Source organism: Hemicordylus capensis, chromosome 4, assembly GCF_027244095.1.
Source record: "Hemicordylus capensis ecotype Gifberg chromosome 4, rHemCap1.1.pri, whole genome shotgun sequence".
Taxonomy (NCBI): domain Eukaryota; kingdom Metazoa; phylum Chordata; class Lepidosauria; order Squamata; family Cordylidae; genus Hemicordylus; species Hemicordylus capensis.
In genome coordinates this window covers 293,818,280-293,835,147 of record NC_069660.1, presented here as the reverse complement: position 1 = coordinate 293,835,147, position 16,868 = coordinate 293,818,280, and the positions used below count along the sequence as shown (strand labels likewise).

At 43.0% G+C, this 16,868-nt stretch overlaps 1 long non-coding RNA gene across 1 annotated transcript; it reads left to right on the top strand.

Moving 5' to 3' along the window:
* The first annotated feature begins 2,546 nt into the window (after positions 1-2,546).
* On the top strand, positions 2,547-13,547 carry LOC128321930 (uncharacterized). The gene is made up of 3 exons (XR_008305427.1): positions 2,547-4,707; positions 9,506-9,572; positions 12,816-13,547. It is a non-coding gene; the product is annotated as an uncharacterized LOC128321930 (long non-coding RNA).
* Positions 13,548-16,868: the final 3,321 nt, after the last annotated feature.

Below are 16,868 nucleotides of genomic sequence, written 5' to 3'. Positions count from 1 at the left end.
CACACATGGGAACAAGATCGGAAACTTTAGAGTTAAAAGAAGTGCTTTGGCTTGTATACAATGCGCAGGTGTGGAATATGTTTGTGGCTCAGTATATGTGGATGGAATTTGCCAGAAGGCGGCCGGTCACACAAAGAAGAAGCTGTTTGCTAACGAATTGAATAAAGCTTATTTATACGATCTGAAGTGAAACCAGAGTATGGAATAAAGCTTATTTGAAACTGTGATACTGGTGCCTGGTGAAAATTACCTAACCAAGAAACGAACGTCAGGGAGGATCTCTCCCTTCTAAAAGATGCAAGGTGCTTAAAATTTTCACTGATGGTCTAAAAAGCATAGAAATTACAAGTTAAAACAGTCAAGCAGGAAATACACTATATAGTCTTGTATGATTTCTCAATAGATCTGCATAAAATTTGGAGAGATGGTGCTATTTATTTAATTAATTTATTTAAAATATTTATACCTCGCCCCCTCCAGTACACTACTGCTCAGAGTTATATGTCAACTAGTTGTTTCATGCCATTCAGGCAGATTGGATACATGGTTTGTATTTACCATGATAGAAATTCAGGACTTTTAATGGATGAACACAGTTATTATATCACACCGTAACTGTCACATAGTACAAAAAGTCAATTTTCCAGTTATAATATTAAAACATATTTTTTGATGTCTGCACTGAAGTTTGGTTCCATATGATGCATATTTCTTTGTTGTAAAATTTTCAATCTGATATTAACGACGTTTTGTTTTAAAAAGTTGTAAGATGTGAAAAGCACTCATCAAAAACTGAAACAGCTGATTTCATAAGGCTACCAAAGTTAGCCTTATTACTATTACTATCAAAGTTATAGTAATAGGATTCTTTTCTGCACATATTTACAGGCTTTTACAGGCTTTTAATAAGATTTAAGCTTTAAATTTTTAATGCTGGCTTTAAATGATTTGAATATTTTTAATGTTTCAATGATTTTAATTGTTTAATTGATTCAGTTTTGATTGTAACTGTTACATGATTTTAATTGCTTTTATTTGTTTATTTATTTATTTTAATTGCTTTTACTTGAGCCATTTTTGGAGGGGCAGTATATAAATCAAATAAATCAAATCAAAGCAAATAAATAAACATATTTGTTTTCTATTCACTAATTTTTTTATTACCAGAGGGGGGGAAAGGAAGAATACATACGAATGTGAAATTTGTGTTTACCAGAAGAATTGGTCACTATTATGCTATTGCATTGTGACTATAAATTTACTTAAGCATTTTACCAATTTCTTCCATGGTGGGATGAGCAGAAGCAATTTTGTGTCTTGAGATTGCAATCAACAAGTCATTTATCCCAGAGCCATTCCATTACAGTCAACACTATTGCTCTGAGGTAAGCAGAATGTTAACTGTGGCCTGGAAATCATAACATAATAAGCTGCCATCAACATAAACAAAGGTAATAGGACAATGACACTTTTATCAATTATTTGGGACTCCTGATGCCTGGCTCAGTCCCCAGAATCACGCAAAAACAGGCCTCTTTAGGACTAGAAATTCAGGAAGATCTCTCCTGTGAACAGTCCAACTTAAACAGTAGAATTATATTCTTGTTTTCTCTTTCTCTACTGCCTTAGATAGCTAGGAAAAGTAAATTTATTGTTCCATGTGCTCAGTAGGAATCAAAATTAGGCATAGCCCTGCAATCTGGTCATATCTTTCTGGATTTTTCTTTTTTTTAAAAAAAACACAAAAAGGGATACATTTCTAAGCCACACATTCCTATTCAGTGATCAAACTTTATCCTTATCTTTGTCCAAGGAGCTTAGGCATAGATGGTTCTCTCCAGCCCATGTTATCCTCACAACCAGTCTGTGAGGGAGGTTAGGCTGAGAGATTGTGACTAGGCTAAGGTCACCCAGAGAAATTTGTGGGGATTTGAACCGGGGTCTAATCACATTAACCACTACACCCCACTAGTTTTCTTGATACATATCACCAAATTAGCCATAGGAAGTGAGTGAGTGAGTGAGTGATGTAATTATCATGTGGTCAGCTAATGTGATGCCAACCATCATTTGTACAGAAATGGATTAAGGCAAATGAAACAAAGCAACATTATAAGTTCTCAATATGCCTACTTATGTTTCTGAAGGTCTGTTGAAGTGTTCAAGGTACAATATTGAGTAAAATTCATCAAACATTATGCCAGCCTTATTCATTTTAATGGACCATATGCAGCAGCAGTGATCACTGAATAGCACACTGTGTTTTGCCTATATTTATTTTTCTGTGTAATTTGTCATGCAATATGATAGTAGACATATGAGACTCATTATAACATAAAAATATGGGTGGGACTCAACAAGCTGTTGCAGAATGTGGCCACTCCACAGCCCTGTGCTGGAAGTGCTGTTATTGCCTTTCCCTTTGTGACAAAATGGTGCAGAACCACTTTTATGCAAATCGGCTTAGAATGCTGGAGAGCTGTCAATCATAAAAGTCAGTTAGAGAGACAGTAAATGTTCAGTTAGAAGCTCAGTTGGTTGGGGAACTGGACAGTCTCAAGGTGGAGATGTTCTGAGACAAAGAGTATAAGACAGTACGGGTGTGCATGGACCAGTTGTGGCAGTTCAGTTCAAATTCAGTTTTAATATGGACTGAACCATGGGTCCCCAAACTGGTTTGGTAAAACCCACCAGCTGGGCTGGTTGGGTTGATGAACCAAGTTGAAGAGTTTAGAAGTAGTTTGCATTCGAACCACTTGAACTGGCCCAGTTTGTGGCTGATGGGTTCACAGTTCGACCAGTCTGTGCACAACCCTTTGTCTAAAATAAGAGACTTGGTTATTAGAAATGCTGAAAAAACATGGCAAAAAAGACTGGGTGAAATATAGTTCGGGGAAAGAACTGGCTTCCTGTTTATGTTTTGTGTGTAAAGTGCCTAAGTTTTCTAAGAAGTAAGAACAACTTTGTAACCAAGAAAGGTCTCAGCCCTACTAAACAATAATGAAAACAAACAACCCTCAGACAACAGCTGGGCCACTTGGGTCGATGAACCAGCTCAAAGTTAGAAACGGTTCACGTTCAAACCACTTGAACCAGCCTCGTTTGCAGATGACCAGTTCACGGTTGGACCAGTCCGTGCACACCCCTATAAGACAGTCGAAAATAAAAGACTGGAATAAGGAAATAGGAATAAGGATTAGGAATTAGGAATAAGACATTCTGAAACATATAGATATAGATAAGCCTAAGTAACATCAAAAGTGAAAACAAACAAAAACAGTCTCAGTACCAATGCCACACCCTGCATTAAAGAAGACATGAGGCAAATGCTGTTGGCTGGGTCAGCCTGGGGTGAAGCTTAGTCAGCCAATTTGGTGCTTTATCCGTCATTGGCTCCATCTTTGTCCAGTGAAGAATGTGCTTTTTTGGTCATCCTTATGGGGCCAAGTAGCAATTTTTTGCTTCCCAGTGGACTGACTGAGTTCAGAAGTTTTTTCAGCTACTCTCCCTTCCCTTTAGCTAGATTGTTAAATTGGTCCTAGCCAGGCAGGTGCAGTGCAAGCTGGGAGTAGAAGTAGTGGGGGATTGATTGGCGAGCACCCTTGGTTGGGTTTAGGAAGGGGGGAGTAGTTGATCTTAGAGTCTTTGTGGCTCAGGGGCTATAATTCTACCCCTGTTGGGGGCTCCATAAACCTCAAAGGTTGAACAGCTTGATGGGAGGTGAAGCCCCTGAGAGGACCCTGGCATCTCTGGGGGTTGGCAAAGAGGAGTTAGGTTCAGCACCAGTCTGATTCGGTGCTCTGAGCCGGGGTGCGATCATCCGGAAGTCTTGAGGGAAGGATGTTATTATTCTGTGACCCTCAACTTAAGTTAGGCAAACAATAAAGCTATTCTCACAATCCTTGAGAAGAGCTTGCGGGCAGTCTTCAGGGAAGGAGGGTTTAACCTACCTTTCCCACAAATGATCACATTGAAGTCCCTAGGTGGGCAGATCACCCACCCAGATGACCAGCGGCTCCTGCTTCAGCTCCTGGGGTCAGGGTGCCGGGATGTGCCACCACGTGTCACCCCACCCCCCAGAGTCCCAATAATGCACCACACAAGTGTGTGATACATTACTGGGATCCCTCCTCCCTCTGAGTGTGCCAGCCATGGTGATTAAAACAATGTTAAGGGAGTGCTTGCTCCCTTAACTTTGTTTAATTAAGTGGCTCAATAGGTGGGTTTGCCGCCATGTAGCCTCTGGGATCAGACCTCATCCTGGTGGTTCACACAAGCATGCAAAACCAGGCTGGGCTCCCTTAGCCCGGTTTTGCGTGCTCACGTTAATGGCCTCATTGTCTGAGGGACTAAGTGAGCAAGAATTAGTGCTACCACTAGGAAGAGATAATCAAATAGGTTTGCCTGATATACAGCTATATTATGCTGCTTATCAGTTATGCCATGATCTTAGGTTTGTGTATAACAATTAGTTTCTACGAGAAAAGTATAATTTCTCAGTGGGGCTCTGCACATCCTCATCTACACATTCTTGAAAAGCACATAATACAGCATTGTTAGGACTACACCACATCAGGTGGGAGGTCATATATTTGAAAGAAAAAGATTAACCTCTCATGGACAACTAGCACTTCAGGGAGAAAGCTCTAGTGAACATTTCTTGCTGACTTTCCTCAGGCAGGAGTTTTCTGAAGAGGGGAGACTCAGGTATGAAAATTTTACCAGTCCCAGCCGTAGTGGTACAGTCCTAGAAGGGCTGTACAAAATTTGAAATGTATACCAATTTTGAAATGCTCTAGTGAGCAATATTTGGACTGTATCCATCACTTGATTTCCACCTAATAAACAGTCCAACACTCCTTACCTAGAAAAACAAATGTGCCACCTATGGAGCATAATGATGTATTTTCTTTAAATATTACAGTAATCTCAGGCTCAATTTCCTAATACTATGGAGAGGAGAAAAATTCACTGACAATAATCAGCCAAGAGATTCAATGATATGAATTATTTGACTCCATAAATATAAAATTGAAAATGGGACAATTATAATGGAAGGATGTCATACTTTTCCCTGCAAAAATGCAATAAAAAGCAAATTATAAAACCATTCCCTAGCTATCCACACTCCATTACTGACTACAATTATGGGAAGAACATATAAAAATAATTCCATCTGCTCTGCTTCTGCTCATAAAAACCTTGATGATGTGTGATATATGACAGTTTTATTTGAGAAGAACTACATTTTGGCATATTACTGGCATGGCTCCTTAAAATAGAGCCATACTAATTTGCACCATCTGAGGAGCATCCCCTTTAGTCCTCAGCACCAGTTGGAAATTATTTTAAATACACATTATTCTTCCTGTTCTATGATGGCATATATTTTTTTAAAAATGAGGTGCTTCAGTGCCTGGGAGAATGAATGCTCACTCCTCCAGATGTTTTCCATTTTCCTGGGCATACAAGGTTTTCCCCATTTTACACTCACAACAGCCATGAGGTAGGTTAGACTGAGAGAGGGGGGCTGACCCAAGATAATCCAGTGAGCTTTGTGACTCATTGGGAATTTGAACCTGACTCTCCCAGGTCATAGTCTGTCAGTGACTGGGACGACACTGCCTCTTGGAGCTGCAGTAAGATGTCATAGTGGCTAAGTGGCTGAGATAAGCATCAGAAAGCTATTGTTTCATATCTCCTCCCTTCCATAAACTGAGAAGATTGGCTTAAGACCAAATGACATCTTGCATAGGGGTTCCATAACTGAAAAACCTCCATGGTGTTTTTTCTCTCTATCTCAAAAAGCAGCAATAGGAACCCAATCTGGATCAGGTCCCCTGAACATAGTGAGGGTTCTAACTCTTTCCACCTGTATGACAGCCTCCAAATCATTTCCCCAAAGCTAATTTTAGCAGTGGAGGAGGAAACTTGTAGGCACAAGTTGTGTCCCCCAAAACTTTCTGCTTTACAGCTAATAAAAGCTGTTGAAGGGTACAATTTAACATATGAAACTGTCTTATAAGATCATTGCTGCATCTACGTCATTGCCATCTACATCAGGGTTGCACAGATTTGGCCCTCCAGCTATTGACTACAGCTCCCATCTTCCCCAGCCACAGTAGCCAAAAGTCATAAGAACATAAGAACAGCCCTGCTGGATTAGGCCAAAGGCCTATCTAGTCCAACATCCTGTTTCACACAGTGGCCCACCAGATGCCCCCGAGAAGCCCACAGGCAGGGTGTGATGGTTTGCCCTCTCTCCTACTATTGCTGCCCTGCAACTGGTATTTAGCGAAATCTTGCCTCTGAGGCTGGAGCTGGCCTATAGCCCCCAGACAAGTAGCCATTGATTGACCTGTTCTCCATGAATTTGTCTAAGCTCCTTTTAAAGCAAACTAAGTTAGTGGCCATCACCACATCCCGTGGCAAAGAATTCTATAGATTAATTATGCATGGTGTAAAAAGGTACTTCCTTTTGTCAGTCCTAAATTTCCAGACCTTCAGTTTCATGGGATGACCCCTGGTTCTAGTTTTGTGAGGGAGGAAGAAAAATTTCTCTCTGTCCACTCCATGCATAATTTTATACAGCTCTGTCATGTCTCCCCATAATCACCTCTTTTCCAAACTAACAAGCCCCAGATGCCGTAGTCTTGCCTCATAAGGAAGGTGCTCCAGGCCACTGATCATCTTGGTTGCCCTCTGCTCTGCACCTTTTCCAGTTCTACAATGTCCTTCTTAAGATATGGTGACCACAACTGCACTCAGTACTCCAAATGTGGCCACAACATAGATTTGTATAAGGGTATTATAATATTAGCATTTTTATTTTCAATCCCATTCCTAATTATCTCTAGCATGAAATTTGCTTTTTTTACAGCTGCCATGCACTGAGTCGGCACTTTCAATGGGCCAGGGAATATGGGAATTGTAGTCTAACATCTGCAGGAGAGTCAAGGTTATGCAGCCAGGGCCTGGCAGTAGCTCCCTACAGTGCCTGACAGTAACTTTCCAGGGTTTCAGGCAGATATCTTTCCAGCCCTAATCAGAGATGCCAGGAATTGAAGCAGGGAGATTCTTTATCCAAAGTATGTGCTCTACTAAAGCATCTCTAATTTTAGCCTTATTACGGTTGATAGAAACATCATTGCACAAATTATATTAATGAAGCTTTTCAAAGGAAGAATTTGGAATGGTTTCTGAATGCTGTCCTACATATGGTACTGGATCTCCATAGGCATAATTTCCATGCCACACGAGTCACAGCCTGCCAGGAATATGCAGTACTGCTATAACGCTATGCACTTTGTCATGGACAGTGGCACTGCATGAAGACACCTTATGGAGAATAGCTCATGTGGCAGCTGCACGTTAACGTGGACACCAGCCTTGCATCTCTCAAAGCAATATAGGGACATAGGGAGCTGCCTTCTACTGAGTCAGTCCATTGGTACATCCAGTTCAGTATTGTCTACACAAGATGTCAGCAGCTTCTCCAAGGCTGAAGACAGGAGTGTCTCAGTAGGGATGTGAGAACCAGCTTGAGCTTGAGCCAGTTCGCCATCATATTTGGCCAGCTCGAGGGCTCACCCCCGGCTTGCCTTCAAGCCAAACCAGACCCGGTTCAGCTCAAACTCAAGCTGAACCCCCGCCCCTGGCCAGTCTGGGAATTGTAACAAAAATTTACACCCCTCCAGGGGGTGCTGCTGGTGGTTCCCCCTCCCCCACCAGCCTCCCCCAAGTCTCCAATCAGCCCAGTTCAGGCCATTTCAGTCCATTTTTGGCACATTCTGGGGCTCTCCGTGCTGGTGGTGGCCATTTTGGAGACCAGGGCCATGCAGATGGCCAGTGTGCATGTGCAGCAGCCTCCAAAATGGCCACCACCAGCATGAAGAGGCCCAGAACAGGCAAAAAATGGACTAAAACAGCACAAACTGGGGTGATTGGAGACTACAGGGAGGGGGAACCACCAGAAATCACTCCAGCCATGGCAGTGCCCCCCTCCCCCAGAGGTGGTGAGTTCCTTTAAAAAAATAATTCTTTTTTGTTAGAACCCTGGACCAGTTTGAATTCAAGCTGAACTGGGGGGTCTGTTGGGGGTGGGGAACTGAACATGTCTGGTTCCGTTCAAGTTCGGTTCAGACTCGAACCGAACTGGGCATACCGGTTTCATGCACACACCCCTATGTCTCACACCACAGTGCTCACACATGCAGTCTCCCATTCAATGCAAAGCAGGGTGGACTCTACACAACAAAGGGGATAATGTATGATTGTAACCATTAGACCAGCTCTCCTCTCATATCTCCCAAAGCAGAGTGGCTTAAAAAAAGAGAAGGCTCTATCAGTCAATTTCTTTTTTTATATAATCATAATAATTGTACAGCATCCAGACTAATGAAGCAATTGTGCAAATGTATTCACGAGGATGTTGTGCTAGCAACTGGAAACTTGCATTCTAGCCTAGCGTTACACTAGCACCAACATCCTTGCACTTAATCATCACGGTGCACAACCTGAAGTGCACTTCCTGATGACAAACGTCTTCCTTAGTCCATATATGCTGCAGGGAACCCTTGAGCAAGAGCACAAGAGATTTTGCGCAGCTATGCAATATTCCTGTGGGGTGCAACTTTGTTGCACAAGCTCTTCAGAATTCTGGATGCTGCCCATGTGTTATAGATTTAACACACATCTAAAAAAACCTCTGAAATTTTGCCCAATGAATTTGCATCTTCAGGGAAAGAGAAAATTAGTAGGGATGTGCACAAATCATGATTCCAAGCACGATTCATAGCACATCCACAGCACCTTTAAAATTGAGGAGACCAGGTGCATACCTGCTCCTCTGCCAATCACCACCACTTCCTGTATCAGCAGCGCTAGGCAACAGCTATCATCATGCACTGGCGGCCAATTCCCCAGCTGCCCTAGTGCAATGCCAGCATGCGCATGGCCTCCATGCATGTACAGCAGCCATTTGCGTGGTTAGCAACCATGCTGACCATGCAAATGACCACCGCAATGCGCAGTGGCCATGTCTGTGCTGGTGTCTCATGATGAGGCCAGCTGGGTGAGTGCCGCCAGTATGCAACGATAGCTGGCGGGGGGGGGCGGGGCTTGTGTTGTCAATACAGGAAGTGGCGGTGAGTGGCAGAGGAGCAGGTATGCACCTCCTCTTCTCCCTTTGAAGGTGCCAGGGATGTGCTGAAAATTGTGCTTCTAACTGTGATTTGTGCAAATCTCTACAAATTAGTATCTGTATAAACAAAGTGCTGTACCCTCACACAATTAAGGAATGGCTGCCTCACTTCTTAATCAGGTGAGGTGAGTCAGTCAGGTGGAGTATTATTGAGACTGGACCACAGAGAAACAGAATCAAAGGCTAATTTAGACATGCAGCTAAGAACTACCTGGAAGCTGAGGGGAAATCCCCTTCCTGTCTTGGGGATTTGGTGGTGAGAAAATTAAGAGTATGTATCTACTTTAACTCCTCTGAAAATAGCCACAGAAAAGGATCACCATCTGTTGCTGTCTGAAAACTTCAGATTCTTGCTAAACCTGAATTTGAAGTAAGTGTTCTTGTATAATGTAACCTCAGCAGCCAAAGCCAGATATACAAGCTTTGATGACTGTATGTTCAATCCATTTTGCTTGACCTTTCTTCAGGGTAGCCAAACAGAAATGAGATCAAATGGAACAGCTGCTCAGAAATCAATACATAATTGCAATTCTAGCCTACAAAACATATGATATGAAGATTAAAATGGTAGAGTGAGAACAGACTGAGAGCTCCTTTTACTCTCAGCATTCAACTGAAGGAACACACTAAGAACAAAGATGCAAGTATTCGAGCCCTAGAAACCATTGCTAGGAAAGGACTGTCAGAAACCTGTGCAATGCAAGCACTATCCAGACATTATTTCAAAAAAGCTGTACATGTGATTACAGACATCCCAACAATGCTGGAAGTCTCACCCTGGCATGTCACTCACTGGCCTGCCAGATCTCTTCATGGTTACTACAGTGGCTGCATTCGCATGTTAATAGGAAACCCAAGATTTTCTTAGGTTGGATCTCTTGTACATCTGAATGCATGGAACCATGATTCTGTCAGAAAAGTGACCTGAGGCTTCCCTTCCCAAGATCAAATCTGAACCCTCAGATTATAGTGAGTTTAGCTGCTCCTACCTAAGGTTTGTGTTCAGTAGTGTTGTGTCCAAAGGCATAATTGGTGTTACATCAATTTGTAACCAGAGTTGAGCGGGGGTGCTCTCTTGCTCTGGCTTTGATTGGCTGCCGGGGCTATCCTTCATTCCAGAAGCAAGTCCTCGCAGCCAGTTCCCTTGCCAGGATAGCAAGTTCCCCCTTCTCTCTGCAATCTCAGAGACTGCCATTTTGAATATCAGCTAAGCTTGCATTTGGGGACAAGTCCATTGGATGTGTGGTTTTCCATTACATGCGAATGTGACCAGTGTTTCTTTGAAGAGGCAACTGCTGTAACCATGATGGTGCGTATTTCTGTGATTACCCAAGCCTGCTGATCATGGTTACAGTGTTTACCTCTCCAGACAACCATTGCAATAACCCTGAAGAGTGTGTGTGGGAGGGTGACTGGCATGACATGTGTGACTTCTGGATAGCTGAATTGTGTTCAGCTTTTAAAAAATAAATAATGCCTGAACAGGGTTGCAGAACAACTTATTGGTAGTAGCCACTGTGGTTTCTCTCATCTGGAGGCTGAAAACCAATTCTCGGGGTCCTCTCAATTTGTGGTACCCATCATTTTAAATCAATTCCCCCTCAAGACTCCAGGTTACAGGTGATATACCAATCTATTAAATAAATAAATAGATTCATGTTTACTTGCTTTTTGATGGCCACACATTGAGGCACACATCACGTACATATGCCAATGCCTTGCATAAACCTCAGAGTAGTTGGATGGAAAGGTGAGGGGACTGGTAGGCAGGAGTCTGGAAGGCAGGAGAAGATCAAAAGGTACAAGAATTATCAAAGGGTTTATACCAAAGAGGAGGCTGAATTTCTGAACACTGAAGTTGAATCTTACATGCTGATTGTACGTAAATAAATAATCAGATTGTAGGCCTCAGTTCTCTAGCAAAAATCAAGGACACAACCCAGGCCGCGTTCAATGTCAAGTTCACTTGATCCTAAAAAGAAATATAAGTACGTGCTTAAATCTTTCCTAAGTGTCATATGAAGATGTCTTATATGAATCAGGCCATTGTTCCAGGTAGTCAGCATTGTCTACACGGACTGGCAGCACCTTTCCAGGATTTCAGAGAGGGGTCTTTCCCAACCCTACGTGGAGGTGCCAGGAATCAAACCTGGGACTTTCTGCATGCAAAGCATGTGCTTTGCCCTGCCAATTTCCCCTCTAAAGGAAAAATCTGAGAACAAATTTATTAAAAGAAAGCAAATCTTTAAGAATCTGTTCATAGGGCATGCTTAAATTTAGTGGCTGGCATCTTTCCGAATAGTGTGGCAGCCCTGTGTGCCTCTTGGAAACATGTCCCCTGCATGCATATATTTAATAATCCACATTTGCACTTTGTAGGTGGGGTGGTTGTGGTGATTTTTACCAATCTCTCATTCTCCCAGAAGCATACTTTAACTTTTAGGGACAAATACGTCCCTAAAAGGTGCACAACCCTCAGGGGCATATTTATGGCATTAGAGGACACTTTTGTAGAAAAGATTCCACAGATTCCTTCTGTTTTAATGTTGTGTTGTAAGCCGCCCAGAAAACAATTTGTTATGAGGCGGCTAACAAATAAAGTTTTTATTATTGCTATTATTATTAAAAGGAGGACAGATCTGTGAAAATCACCTCCCCCACTTTTGCAATGCAACTCTTGATTACTAAATGCTGAGGATTACTAAATTCATAGTGAGGATGTTAGCCTCTATTTTAAAACACTGAGGCTTTTCACACAACCAAGAACTAGATAAGAAAAGTGTCCTACCCAGGCTTGGGAGCTGTACACACTCCTAATTTTGAGTTGTGTGGGAGCAAACAACTAGGTAGGAGGAGGGAGAAGTGATTTTGTGGGAGACAGGAGCTGAGTAGGACAGTGCTTTCCTACCTAGTTTTCATACCCAGCATTTGACCAAGGTAGGAGGAAAGCTGTCCTATCTGCCCTACCCAGTTTTTGGTTGTGTGAACTGCCTCATTGTATTGTATTGCAGCCTTCAAAAGATTAAAAACATGAAAACATTAAAAACAACAAAATCATTCTGGCTTTTGAAAGTGTATACTTTGTAAAAGAAAAAAGGGATGTGCATGAAATATGATTCGGATGCCGAATCACAGTACATCCCTTTAACATGGAGGGATTAAACATCCCCTTTAACATGGAGGAGAGCAGGTTCAGACCTGCTTCTCCGCCACTCTTTGCCACTTCCCTTCATCGTGCCCCCCCAGCTATCATCACGCACCAGTGGCACTCTCCCCCAGCTAACCCTGAGCGATGACATCATGCACATGCATGGTCAGCATGCACACAGGCCATTTGCATGCTCTGCATGGTTGCTGACTATGCAAATGTCCACCACGAATGCGTGGAGGCCATATACATGTCAGCACTGCACAGGGGCAGCTGGGCGGAAGTGCCACCAGTGCACGATGATAGCTGGGAAGGTGTTGTGATTAAGGAAGTGGTGGTGAGCAGTGGAGGAGCAGGTATCAACCTGCTCTCCTGTGTGTTAAAGGGATGTGCTGCGATTCAGTATCCGAATCATATTTTGTGCACATCTCTAAAAGAAAACTGATCAAATATATATCATTTCAGGCATCCTGGTCACAGAGAGTATAAGAGAAGGACCAAGTGAACAGTGCCAAAGACCAAAAGATTTCAGGACCTTTGGGAAACTGCTGAGGCAGAAGAACCAGGAATGACTCCTGCTAAATGAGATTTCAGATCACCGGAGGGTCTTGTACTTTCTGTGACTCCATGAGCAATAGGCTGGCTGTCTAGTTGGCTTCTTTCCAACCTCAGCATATGTCACTCAGAGCTTCTCAGGCTTGTAATACTCACTGGAGCTTCAAGTAATTCTGATGTGGAGGGTGAAGAATGAGATCAAAGAAACTTGCTTCTGTGCAAGCTTTGAAACAGCCTGAAGGCTGAGGAAAATGCTGTGCAAAGCTATTCAAAGCACAGCCTTCATCAATTTATTTCCTAGCTCGAGATTATCAGAAAAAAGAATGCTTGACTGACAGTGCATTGGGAATGTTTACTTCCAGATCAGATCAAATCCTATGAATACTACATGGCTTTTGAGATTTGACAGAGAATCTGCATCCTATCCCTGTGGGCTGAATATATTCTGTACAGACAGAAGAGCAAAATGCCTATCTTCCCTGTTTTACATAGGGAATTTCCATGGGATGGAAGGTGACCAGAGTGTAACATTTTACTTTGTGGAACAAAAATAAGGAGGCTAAACATGTGGAGGCTGAAAGAAGAGCCTTCCCATCTCTGAAAACCTTTTAAAAATCCATAAAGACTCATTTTTTCACCCAACCTTTTTAACTTGACTGTGGTTTTATATTGTTTTAAGGTTTTTATTTTTAATTTAGGAACATAGGAAGCTGCCATATACTGAGTCAGACCATAGGTCCATCTAGCTCAGTATTGTCTTCACAGACTGGCAGTGGCTTCTCCAAGGTTGCAGGCAGGAATCTTTCTCAGCCCTATCTTGGAGATGCCACAGAGGGAACTTGGAACCTTCTGCTCTGCCCAGAGTGGCTTCATCCCCTGAAGGGAAGATCTTGCAGTGCTCATACTTCTAGTCTTCCATTCATAGGCAACCAGGGTGGACACTGCTTAGCTAAGGTGACAAGTCATGCTTGCTTCTACAAGACCAGCTCTCAGTACAGGAGGGGAGCAAGAGGTGTTGCTTTGTGGGGGGAAAAACTGGAGAGAAGCTAATAAGAGAAAATGAAGGCAATCAATGAGGTCCTACATATGATCCATGTGTAGAGACTGGGAGGCTTCTGCCGGGAGAGTGAGCTTAGCCTGCTCTCCCTGAAGATGAACATTGCTGGGCAGCTGGATTGGCTGCCCACATGACTACTGGCTTTGTCATGGAGCTGGTAAGGGCTGCAGGGATCGGGGGCCACCTCGGTTTAGCCTCCTGGCGGGGGTCTTCTCATGAGTCGCCATAGCACAGAGCTGCACCGTGGTGACTCACGATTGGGAAAATGGGGTTAGCAGCTCCACTAACCCTGTTTAAGGGGAGGGCTTCTTTGGTGGGCTAGCCGCCAGAGAGCCACCAGGCTCGCCCGCTGGTTCTCACAATGGGGGAAAACCAGGCTGGGGTTTCCCGCCCCCCATCATGAAAATAGCCTCAATGAGAGATTGAAAATGGCACAGCCATGCCCTCCCTCAGCCAGTCAATCAAATTTGCATTATTGCCTGGAAGAGGGGAGATACAGGCCCCAAAGCCTGGGAGTTACCAGTAGCTCCCAAGCAACCTAATGCCCCTCTGGCATAAACTACTTTTGAAACACCACTTAGTTTTAAAAATGTATTACTAAGGAAGTGTTTGAAAAATCCCAAATATCCTCCTGGGCATGTGCAATGGTTCATGCTTGGCTACACTGTCACCATCTCCCAAAGTAGATTGAAAAAATTGAAGGAGCTCTCTAGCTTTTACAGACATTACTAAATGAAACACTGACTCCAGGTAAGGTAAGTTTAAAAAGAAAAAAGAAAAAAGCACATACTCATTTAGCAGAAATCAACAGGTAACAAGCTATTTCTTGTTTTGTTTTCTTGTTTTGTGTTGTTGTAAGCCACCCATAGGCAGATGTTAGGGACAGGCTAAAATGTTATGAACAAACAAAAAAACACGCTTTCCTGATCCTATATCATAAGGTAAGATAGATACCTTATAAATACACACACACACACAATTTATCATAGGGAAATCATAGGACCGGGTCTCATGATCAGTGAGGCCTGGTTTTTACCAGTGAGCAGGGAGCCCTGGGCGGCTGGATTGGCCGCCCACACGTGACAGAGCCGGCGGGGGGTGGAGGGAGCGGGGCGTGCAGGGCATACTGGGGAGGCCCCCGAACCGGGAGGCGGCTTTTCGCCTCCCAATCGGGAGTCTACTCATGAGTAGGCGTGGCGCGAAGCCGCGCTGTGGCTACTCACGAGCCTAAAAAGCAGGTTTGCTGGAGTGCTTGCTCCACAAACCTGCTTTTTAGCAGGGGTTCTCTAGTGGGTTACCCGCTCAAGAACCACCAGGCTCGGCTGCGAGCCCGGTGGTTCTTACGACCAACAAAAATCGGGCTAGGCTCTCCTAGCCCAATTTTTGTTGGTCATGAGAATCGCCCCATCGTGTGTGTTTGTGTGTGTGCGCGTGTATATATATATGTATATATACATATACACACTGAATATGTCATAGGGAGATCATATTGAATATACTCAGTTCATAAGCAAGGAAATGCTTGCTTTATTTGCTCGAAAATACTAGAAGAAAAAGATTGGGTGGCATCCAGATTAGTGCTGTGCTAGTACAACAGAGTATGGCATCCAGAACAACAGTGCTCTGTCACAAAAAGAGGAGGGCAATTTTCTATCATCTCCCCTTTCCTCTGAAGCCCACTGTGCTTCCAGAAAAACATTCCCAAGGGCTACACAGCTCTCAGGGACATATTTGAACTTCATAGGGGAATGGATATTGTCAGATATCATTCCTCCATCCACATGCGATGGCAGACCATTAGTTTGGGATGTCATGTACTGTTGCATCAGCACAGTGCTACTCCGGATGTCAGCCATTATCTTTTCTACTGGACCAATTTCTGATAGTAAAGGAGTCCAATTCAACATATTCAATGGGGATTTTTGTATTTCTTGTACTTTAGGAACAACTCAAAGCCCTTTTCAACTCTCAATAAACAAGATTGCACCCATTTTAGAATGCTACTGAATCTGGTTACTTAAAATCCAAATGAATCTGGAGAACCCATCAGACAAACACCATAAAGCAAGCAGTATTTAAATCCACATTTATTTAAATCCACATTTCAGGTCTGACATTTAAGGTGTGACATTTAACTTTGACCTGCAATGTGAGATATACTTTTAATTATTGGATTCATCATTCTATGTTCATCTTTTACTACATGCACATCTCTTATTAGAAGTCCATCTTTCTTCCCTCTTCTGTCTGTTTATATTTCCTTTTTGGGCTGCTTCGGATGCTTCTTTTCCAGCCCATGTGATTAAAGGGGGGATGTGTTCAGAACGTGCATATCTTCTCATGGATGATCCACCACCATCCCAAAGCCTCCTTTACTGAGTATGGGTGGGGGGCTGTTTTTCTGAACAGCAGTCCAACTCTATACATGGTCCAAATACTAGTTTAAACATAAAAGAACACACCAGGAAGGTGGCAGGATGTTTGTGACAGATGCCATGATGGCTGTACTGTCAATGCATCCCCCTTTTAATTGGATGGGCCAGAAAAGTATTGCTCAATCTAGCCTGTTGTCTTTCTTCTTCTGTTCTGTTTATGGGTCTGTGCTTGCATCTTCTTTCCTCTAGTCTTTTCTCCTCTCTGTTTCCCTCTCTCCATCTCTTTCTATTCTTTAAAAGAAATCCTTCAAAAGAAAATGCTGGCAGCATGATTGGTCTAGCTATTTCAGCCCACTTGTGGGTCTACACCAAACATAACTGAAAATTTTGCCCAGAAAAAATCCCTGGTAGCATTTTCACCCTGAAGTTGCTTTTCCTATTATCATACTAGCTATTAGATGTAAGATGAGCTGCATGAAAAATTAAAGTACATTTGGTCAGGGAAAAGAGCCCAAATAACCAGCAACTGCT